The sequence below is a fragment of the Canis lupus genome, chromosome 2 (assembly GCF_048164855.1).
Source record: "Canis lupus baileyi chromosome 2, mCanLup2.hap1, whole genome shotgun sequence".
Classification (NCBI taxonomy): Eukaryota; Metazoa; Chordata; class Mammalia; order Carnivora; family Canidae; genus Canis; species Canis lupus.
The window spans coordinates 29,173,950-29,184,219 of NC_132839.1; the positions used below are offsets into that span (position 1 = coordinate 29,173,950).

Below are 10,270 nucleotides of genomic sequence, written 5' to 3' on the forward strand. Positions count from 1 at the left end.
AGGAGACCCACCAAAGTCGGCTGAGAATGAGTAAGTACGTGTTGTGTCAGAAGATTGCCCAGCAGTAAGAATAAATGAATTATGGTTTGCAACAAAGTGAAGAAGTCTTAGGAACAGTGTTGAGCAAAAAAAAAGGAACTCTCAGAATCTCTCTGTATAATATTGCAATTTTATAAAGATAAAATCTAGCCAAATGAACTATTTAGATAGATGCTTTAGGAGCACATATGTGCAAAACAGTGTGTCTCTGTATCAGTTTCCTGGCTGTTGTAACAAATTTATCACAAACTTGGTGATATTATTTAACAACAATAATTCTCTCCCAGTCCTACAGGCCAGAAGTCTGTAACCAGTTTCACTGGGCTAAAGTCGAGAATCCAAGATCATCTCTCCAACTCAAAATCCTTAATTCAATCTCATCTGCTGTCTTTGTCATATAAGGTAACGCAGATTCCTAAGATTAAGGTATCTTTGGGGTCATTATTCAGCCTCTCCCTATTTTCTCTTTTGATTTTCTTAATAACATTTTCTTTTCTGTAACTTACTATTGTCATTAGAATACAGTGCATAACACATGCCACACACAAAATATGTGTTCGTTGATTGTTTACATTCTTGGTAAGGCTTCCAGTCAACAGCAGGCTCTTCCTAGTGAAGTTTTAGGAGAGTTGAAAGTTATATGCAGGTTTTCAACTCTGTCGGAGTGAGTGCCTCTAACCCCCTGCATCGTTCAGGGGTCAGTTCTTTCTAGGATGATAAATACCGAGTTCAGGACCAGCGGGGCTAGAATAGGCTTGTACTCTGTCACAAGAGCGGAGTCCATGCATCTCTTGCCTGCTCACACCCAGTTACCCTGATTGGCAGCTTGAAGTCTTTCATGTGGTGTTTACACCCCAATATTGACAAGCTCTGTGAAGCAGAGCTTTCCCCCCAGAGAACTGGTTTCCACTGTCAGGAGTGGGATTGCTCTTTCGGTGGGAGAAGCAGAGGGTGGAACTGGGTTTGATACGCTCTGGTTTTTAAATTGGGCAATGAATGTGTTGATAGGTATTTGTCTCACTGTGCTTTGAACTTAAGTAGATTTTATACACACACACACGTGTGCATGCATGCTTATACAGACATATACATAGGACTGATTTTTTTTTTCTTTTCACTTAGAGAGTAAAAAAGGAAGGTAGCAGGATGTTCCTGATCTTTCAAAAAAGAAATAATGCAGGACCAACTGCTGGTGAGGATGTGGAGACATTGGCTTTCATACACAGATAGTGGAATTGTAAAATGTTACAGTGACTCTGGAAAATAGTATGGGATTTTCTTACAAGACTAGACATACTCTTGCTATACAAACATAGCAATTGGGCTCCTGGGAATTTCTATCAGAGAAATGAACACGTATGTGCACACAAAACCTGGACACAATGTTCACGGTAACTTTATTTGTAACAGCCAAACACTGGAAGCAAGGAAATTGTCCGTCCCTATGTGAATGGCTAAACTGTTGTGTTCAATTATTTTTTTTAAAAGATTTTATTTATTTATTTATTCATGAGAGACAGAGAGAGAGAGAGAGAGGCAGAGACACAGGCAGAGGGAGCAGCAGGCTCCGTGCAGGGAGCCCGACATGGGACTCAATCCTGGGTCTCCAGGATCAGGCCCTGGGCCCTTCGAAGGCAGCGCTAAACCGCTGGGCCACCCAGGCTGCCCGTGTTCAATTATTGATACGAGTAAAAACTTCGATGGACCTCAAAGGCATTACGCCAAGTGAAAAAAGCCCATCACAGAAAGTTACATATTGTATAAATCTATTTATATTGCATTCTCAAAATGACAAAATTCAAGAGTTGGAGAAGATACTAGTGGTTGCAAAGGATTAGGGATAGGGAAGTAGGAGGTGAGTGGTGGGGGAGATGGGGGTGGAGTGCGACTATAACAACAGGGCCAGAGGAAGAGAAGTGGTGGGTGTGACCATAAACAGGTAGCAAGAGGGAGACCTTTGTGGTGATGGAATATTCTGGATCTTGATCTTGGTAGTCCTTTCAGAAGTCTGTGCATGTGATGAAATGGAATGGAACTACCTGCACATGTTATATCAATGTACAGTTATGTAAGACGTAGGTAACCATTAGGAGAAACTGGGTAAAGGGTACATAGGAACTCTAGTCTATCTTTGTAGCTTCCTGCGAACCTATATTTAAATTCACAAGGCTAAATGAAATTTAAAACTTTCAGGAGAAAAAAAAGTGAAAAGCTGTGATTGCTTCCTTCCTCCTAAAATCAGCACAAAACCTAACTTCTGCACTCATACCACCTTTGGTTTTCCCTGAGTCATCCTTCATAACAATTCCAAAGCAGTTCCAAAAAAGCTCTAAATCAGAACAATTGTTCAGCATCATCCCTGTGTATCCCACCTCCCTGTGTCATTATCTCTTCTGAGACTCATCGTCTAAGGCTTCTCTCACTCATTTCTCCCTGCCTGCCGTGTCTGTGACTTTGCCCTAGCTCCCGTCACCCTGCTCTATCTTGGGCAAGCATCCGCCTCATCTCTCTATGACAGTCTGTTCCTCAGTGTAGGGAGCAAACACTGTGTTTCTTCCTTATCCTGACCTGCTGCTTTGTCTTCCTTGGCAGACTGCTTACTTGCTGGCTTCCTTCCTTCCTTCTTTCCTTCCTTTTTTGATTTTTTTTTTTTACTTTTTATTTAAATTCAATTTGCCAACATATAACACCCAGTGCTCATCCCAACAAGTGCCCCCCTCAGTGCCCGTCACCCAGTCACCCTGTCCCCCTCCCCACCTCCCCTTCCACTACCCTCTGTTTCCCAGAGTCAGGAGTCTCTTATGGTTTGTCTCACTCTCTAATTTTTCCCCACTCAGTCCCCCCACCTTCTCTTATAATCCCTTTCACTCACCCGTATGAGTGAGACCATATGATGATTGTCCTTCTCCGATTGACTTACTTCACTCAGCATAATACCCTCCCATTCCATCCACGTCAATGTAGATGGTAGATATTCATCCTTTCTGATGGCTGAGTAATATTCCATTGTGTATATAGACCACATCTTCTTTATCCATTCATCTATCGAAGAACATCGTGGCTCCTTCCACAGTTTGGCTATTGTGGACATGGCTGCTATGAACATTGGGGTGCGGGTGTCCCTTCGTTTCACTGCATCTGTATCTTTGGGGTAAATCCCCAGCAGTGCAATTGCTGGTCATAGGGAAGCTCTATTTTTAACTCTTTGAGGAACCTCCACACTGTTTTCCAGAGTTGCAGCCTGCTTTTTCATCTCTGTCCAAGCCTGCCTTGCTGTCCTTTATCATAACCTGCCAGACAGCAGGTTGAAAATATTTTCTGACAAAAGCAGCCCCCTGAATTTTATCTATTTCCTCTCCTTTTATTTTCACCAGGATTTTCCCTAGTCAGCAGGTCAATAGTAATTCCTTGCTTTTTTCCTCTTTTCCCATAAGTAAATTCCAGCCAGGATCAATACTATTGCCTGAATAGGTCAGGACATTTCAACTTTGAGGGGGCAGGGGGTGGGGGGGTTAGTAAATGGAGGACAGACTTACAGATCAGAAACTCCCAGCTTGTGACACACAGGATCAGAGGATCGTAGCGGAGGGAGCTTGCAGTCCTGGGATGAGGGCAATTTCTGGCTCCCCTTCCCTAGGTAGTTCTGCAGATTCCAGCTAGGAACCAGTGGCCACTGATGGGCCTTCCACATCCTGCCTGTGAGTTTTCTTTCTTTTTGTAAATTCATTTATTATTATTTTTAAAATCCACATGCATGAAGCTGAAGTCAAATTGCCTTACAAGACTTGGTAAGGAAAACAGCACCCTCCGCTCTCTGCTTCGAGCCCCATTCCCGGAGGGGACTGTTCGTAACTCCTTCACCCGTTTCTCCGGTTGCTTGCCCTGCTCTCTGGAAGAGATATTATCTTCCAGTCTTTCCACTGAATTTTGAACTTCAGCTATCACGGCTTGAAGTTCCAAACGCATTTTTTCCTATCCTCAGATTGTTATTCCACAATATCCATTCCTCGTTTCATAGACACAATATCTTCTTCCATTTCTTTGAGGTTATTAGAATATTTTTTAAAAGTCTGCTTTCTATATTATCTGGATTCCCTTCACATTCTATTTTTCCCCCTTCTTGTATGTTATGTTCTCTGTCCTACAAGCTGGGGGTTTTCCTCAAATATCTGGTGACCCCTAGTTGAAAGAACAAATCCAACAGCAAGATATTATACATAAAACATATTAAAAGATATACAAGTGATAGGCTCTCCTTTAAGGGGATCAAGTGGTAAGCCAGCCTTTTAATTGGGAGTCCTAGAAGGTCAGGATCTGTAGAACTTTTTTTGGAATCTTTGTTTTTTTTTTCAAAGAAAAAGACTCTCGTCTTCTGTCCATGTGCTACTATCCTGGCTACTCTTGTTTTGAAAGCCAGGAGGTAAAGGGGCTGAGGAACTCTCCATTTAGTAGGCAAATTTTTACTTAACCTCCCTGTTTTCAATAGACCATCTTCCACCCATCCTCTCCTAAGATCTGCTGATATCTTAGAATGAGGATGCTCTTATGCTCAAACTTCCAGAGAATAAACTTAGGTGTGTGAGAACTAGGGGGTGTGAGAAGGAGGTAGCTGCCTGCTGGGTGGGGGAGAGAAAGAAGGGGAAAGGGAGTTTTACATTTCTCACCTTTATTCCCATTTTTTTAAAAGATTTTATTTACTTATTCATGAGAGACACATACACACACACAGAGAGAGAGAGAGAGAGAGAGAGAGAGAGAGAGAGAGGCAGAGACACAGGCAGAGGGAGAAGCAGGCTCCATGCAGGGAACCTGATGTGGGATTTGATCCCAGGACTCCAGGATCACACCCTGGGTCGAAGGCAGGCGCCAAACCGCTGAGCCACCCAGGGATCCCCCTTTATTCCAATTCTTGTGAACATCCTTATAGCACATTTAGGGAAAACTGCAGTTCCAGTTCCTATATTTAATAGGCACCGCAGCCTCTCACGGCCCTTTGATAATGCTGTTCCTTAACTGTCCTGGATGAAACACAGTGTGCTTTGTGCATTGCGGATGGCAGTCAAGACTCTGGTCCAGTTGTTCTCCTTGCTGTTTTGGAATGTACTCTGCCATCAGTTTGTTTTGTGATTCATATTCCAAGTTTTGGTATTAAGGGTGGAATAGGAGCAAACATTGTGCAATGTCATAACTTCTCAGTAAAAACCAAATCATAGGCCAAATCATAAGGGTTGGCTGCCTGGAGAAAGTAAATGTTTTCACTAAAAGCAAAAGAACAATCTTTTTGCAAGCATAAGACTGGGCTCTCTACCTCTTCTATTAACCGTAAAATTGCTCAAGGTGAAAAGGACTTCAAGAGTGGTCTGATCCAGCCACTCATAGAGTGCTTGGAGCCCCTCACTCCCTGTCCTCCCTCACTCCCCAGAAAGGACAGTTGTGACCAGGCTTGGACACCTCTGGTCATGGGCATTTACTTCTCCTTTAGGCAACCTCTTTGCCCATCACAGCTTGAACTATTCTTATTTCAATCATCTAGGGCTTATTAACCCCAGTTATGGGCCCAGCTCTCTGCTAAGAGCTTTACAAGACAAGCTTTTACAAGACATCTCATGTAATCCTCACCACGGCCCTTCAAGTATTATTATTATTCCCATTTTGCAATTCAGAAAACTCAGAGAGATTAACTGCTTGCCCAAGATCCCACACCTGGTGAGTGGCAGGGCCAGCAGGTGAAGAGCTATCTGGCTGTCACTCCTCATGCTTTCTACTTATTTTACCTTTTGTCCGGCCCACAATACCCCTTCTCTGTAGCTTTCACCTACTAAGGTTATTTCTTTCTCTTGGGAGCACAGAGGGAAAAGTTAAACCTCTCTTCCACATGAGCACTCTTCAGCTATTTCAAGATACTTATCTGGTGTCCTTTCCACTCCAGGCTAAAGCTTTCTTAAAAAAAAAGAGAGAGAGAGAGAGAAAGAAAGAAAAGAAAAAGCAAAGGAAAAGAAGATCCATATCTGTCTTAAGGGTATTAAGTGCACTTCTCCCTCTACTTTCCAGCTTCTTTTCCTGCTTATGGCACTGGGGGACACTGGCTTAGCCTCATTAAAGGGCAAACACCAAATCCCTTCTGTGTGTGTTTAGAAGCTGCTGCCCAGAGAATGGCCAAGACTCTGCATCCACCTTCATGAAGGGGCCTAGGTGGGCCTGTGTGATCTGCGAGCATCTAGTACCTCAGTCCCTGAAGTTACATGGAGTTCCTTCAGGAGGAGACCCAGCTGAGTCCTGGGACAGGATTAATCACTTAATGAAGGAGCTCTTAAGTAGACTTTGTTGTGTGCCATTAAAGCAGCTTCAAGGGACAGGATTCGCACTGAGCACATGCCCTTATAAACTCCACAGTAGCCTGGCTCCTTGGTTACAAGTAGGTTTATTTTATAGCATCATTGCCCAAATTTTCCTGATCATTATCCCTGAGGGAGTTTATTTAAACCAAGATCCTGAGTTAAAATCTGTGGGGTGACAGGGTGTGTGTGTGTGTGTATGTGTGTGCGCGCGCGTGTGTGTGCGTGTGTGTGTGTGTGCAGAGATTATGCAGTTTTTATAAGCCTCCAAGAGATTCTCATCATCACCCAAGTTTGGAAAACACTGTTTTGAGGAGTTCATTGCCTGAAACTTTATTCCTTGTCTTTAAAATTTGGGGTAGAAACAGAGCTAGAAGAAGATTGTGATGGTTAAACTTATGTGTCAACTTAGCTGGGCCACGATGCTCAGATACGTGGTCCAACATTGTTCTGGATATTTCTGTGGGGGTGTTTTTGGATGAAATTAGTATTTAAATCAGTGGACTTTGAGTAAAGCAGATTGCTCTCCTTGATATGGGTGAGCCTCATCCGATCAGTTGAAGGCCTACGTAGACTAAAAGACTCACCTCCCCCAAGTAAGAGTTGTCTTCAGCAGACAGCTTTGGATTTGGATGGCAGCCCTGGCTCTTCCTTGAGGAGAGTGCATAGAATATTTGAGAAGAGGAGAAATTAAGAGAGTTGTCAGTATTCTTCTGAAGAGATGAGGGGAGTTGAAAGCCAACTGCTGGTTTATGAGTGAACAAAGTGCCATGATGGCCTCACTGTAACCCTGCTGTGATAACAGCCCATAATCAAATAATTTTGGAAAGCAGCAGGGGTAGAGTGGGGCCTATTTTTAATGCTCAATTTGTGTTTAAGTAAGAGTAACTAATGTGTAATTTACACACAATAAAACCACCCTTTTCAAGTAGAATGTTGGATGAGTTTTGGCAAATGTATAAACTCACATAACCACTGCAACTATCGAGATGCCAAATGTTGCCATTACCTCAAAAGCTCCCCAGTATTTCGGTAGCTAAGGAGAATAGTCTCTGTATGCACACAGACATCGGTGTCCAGTCGCTTAGTTGGGTAAACACTTGAGTTTGAATATGTCACTTGGAATCCTTTTGGAAATCCTATTAATCAAATGAAAAAAGCCATTTGCACCATGGCATTTTTGACAGCACCAGGAAAATTTTAATAGAAATATAAATAAATTATTTAGTTCTCTACTGGAACCATGTGGGGGAATAGAATATAAAGCACAATGTTGCATTTGGAACAGAGGGATTCAGAATGGAATAGAATGAATTATGCCTTCCATGCCATAAGCACTGCCAGGCACTCAGCCTAAGCTTGTAAGTCATGTCTCTTCCTAAGACCTGGACTTCTGGAGTTTGGTCCTACCTTATGGAAGAAGTCCAATTCCACCTCCGCTATCCACAGGAAGAGAAGATAGAGGAGGAAAACTTCGACTCTCAGACTTGTCTAGTTGATGTGGATTCTCAAATCTATGCCCTTAGTATTTCTCATTTAATAAGTCACTAAATGTCTACTAAATAAAGTCGGAGCAATTATACTAAACTGTTTTTAAAACTCAGAACTCGGGAATGCGGAGCTGCTGAGCGGCTGTCAGCCATTTTGTGAAGCAGCGAAAGAGATGGCCCACTGTGTGACCTTGGTTCATCTATCCATTTCCTGTGACCACCTCATTGACAAGGACATCGCCTCCAAGTCTGACCCACTCTGTGTCCTTTTACAGGATGTGGGAGAGGGCAGCTGGGCTGAGCTTGGCTGAACTGAGCAAGTGCGGAACTGCTCAAGCCCTGAGTTCTCCCAGACTCTGCAGCTTGAGTACCACTTTGAAACAGTCCAGAAGCTCCTATTTGGCATCTATGACATAGACAACAAGACACCTGAGCTGGGGGATGATGACTTCCTAGGAGGGGCTGAGTGTTCCCTAGGACAGATTGTGTCCAGCCACATAATAACTCTACCCTTGATGCTGAAGCCTGGAAAACCTGCTGGGCGGGGGACCATCACAGTATCTGCTCAAGAGATGAAGGATAGTCATGTAGTGACCATGGAGGTGGAGGCCAGAAATCTAGATAAGAAGGACTTCCTGGGGAAATCAGATCCATTCTTGGAGTTCTTCCGTCAGGGTGATGGGAAATGGCACCTGGCCTACAGATCTGCGGTAATCAAGAACAACTTGAACCCTACATGGAAGCACTTCTCTGTTCCCCTTCAGCACTTCCGTGGGGGAGACCCCAGCACACCCATCCAGGTGCGATGCTCCGATTATGACAGTGATGGTTCACACGATCTCATTGGTACCTTCTACACCAGCTTGGCCCAACTGCAAGCAGCCCCGGCTGAGTTTGAATGCATCCACCCTGAGAAACAGCAGACAAAGAAAAGCTACAAGAATCTGGGGCTGTTCTTGTCAAGATTTGCCAGGTAGAAACACAATATTCATTCCTGGACTATGTGATGGGAGGCTGTCAAATCAACTTCACCGTAGGCATGGACTTCACAGGCTCTAATGGAGACCCTTCCTCCCCAGACTCCCTGCACTACCTGAGCCCAATAGGAGTCAATGAATACCTGATAGCACTGTGGAGTGTGGGCAGCGTGATCCAGGACTATGACTCGGAGAAGCTGTTCCCAGCATTTGGATTTGGGGCCCAGGTACCTCCTGATTGGCAGGTCTCCCATGAATTTGCCTTGAACTTCAACCCCAGTAACTGAGGTCTACTGCACATTGTAGATGCTTACGCCAAGCCCTGCCCCAAGTTCGCCTCTATGGCCCCACCAACTTCGCACCCATTATCAACCACGTGGCCAGGTTGGCAACCCAGGCTGCACATCAGAGGACAGCCTCGCAATACTTCGTGCTGTTGCTGCTGACTGATGGTACTGTGACAGATGTGGAGGCTACACGTGAGGCTGTGGTGCGTGCCTCCCACCTGCCCATGTCAGTGATCATTGTGGGTGTGGGTGGTGCTGACTTCAAGGCCATGGAGCAACTAGATGCTGACCGTGGACCCCTGCAGACACGCTCTGGGGAGGCAGCTGCCTGTGACATAGTGCAGTTTATGCCCTACTGCTGTTTCCAAAATGCCCCTTGGGAGACACTGGCACAGACTGTGCTTGCAGAAGTTCCCACACAGCTGGTCTCCTACTTCAAAGCCCAAGGTTGGGCCCCATTCAAACCACTTCCACCCCCAGCAAAGAGCCCTGCACAGGCCCCTCAGGTCTAGGTTCCGTTAGAGGGTAGGCTATGGCTAGTCCTCAGCCTTGTGTCCCAAGTGAGCGTGGTTCAATCCTGCACACATTCTCCAGTGCTGCACTTTACATTTTACACTTTTATATTTGCTCCTGCTGTTGCTGCTCTTGATTCCCTCCTGCTTGCCCTGGAGTCCTTCATTTAATAAAGATCAGTGAAGACTAAATAAATAAATAAATAAATCTCAGAACTCAATGAATTGTGTTTTGAATTTGCTAATGGGGAAATGGATTCATACATTATTTTTTCCATACATTTTTAGTATGGATATGCCGGTATTTCCTGTGTAAGCTGAAAGTGTTCTGTGTGGCCAGACATACAGAACACAGGGCTCACTCAGAACCCAGCCTGAAACGCCATGGGTCAAAAGCTTTCGCTGAGCTCCCATCTACTTCTGGGCTGTCACACTCACCAACAGGACCATAGTTCATTCTCATGATAATTCTGTGAAAGGTATTACATATACTCATATTTAATTTAACAGATGACAAGACCAGAGAAGTAAAATAATTTGCCCAACATTTCCCAGCTAGTAAGCAGGAGAAATAGAATTGAGGTTGAGGTCCTGCTATATGGCTGCTGCCAGATAACAGATGAATATCCC

At 44.3% G+C, this 10,270-nt stretch overlaps 1 pseudogene; it reads left to right on the forward strand.

The window, feature by feature from the left end:
* Positions 1-354: 354 nt before the first annotated feature.
* LOC140614765 (copine-1 pseudogene) lies at positions 355-9,815 on the forward strand (annotated as a pseudogene).
* Positions 9,816-10,270: the final 455 nt, after the last annotated feature.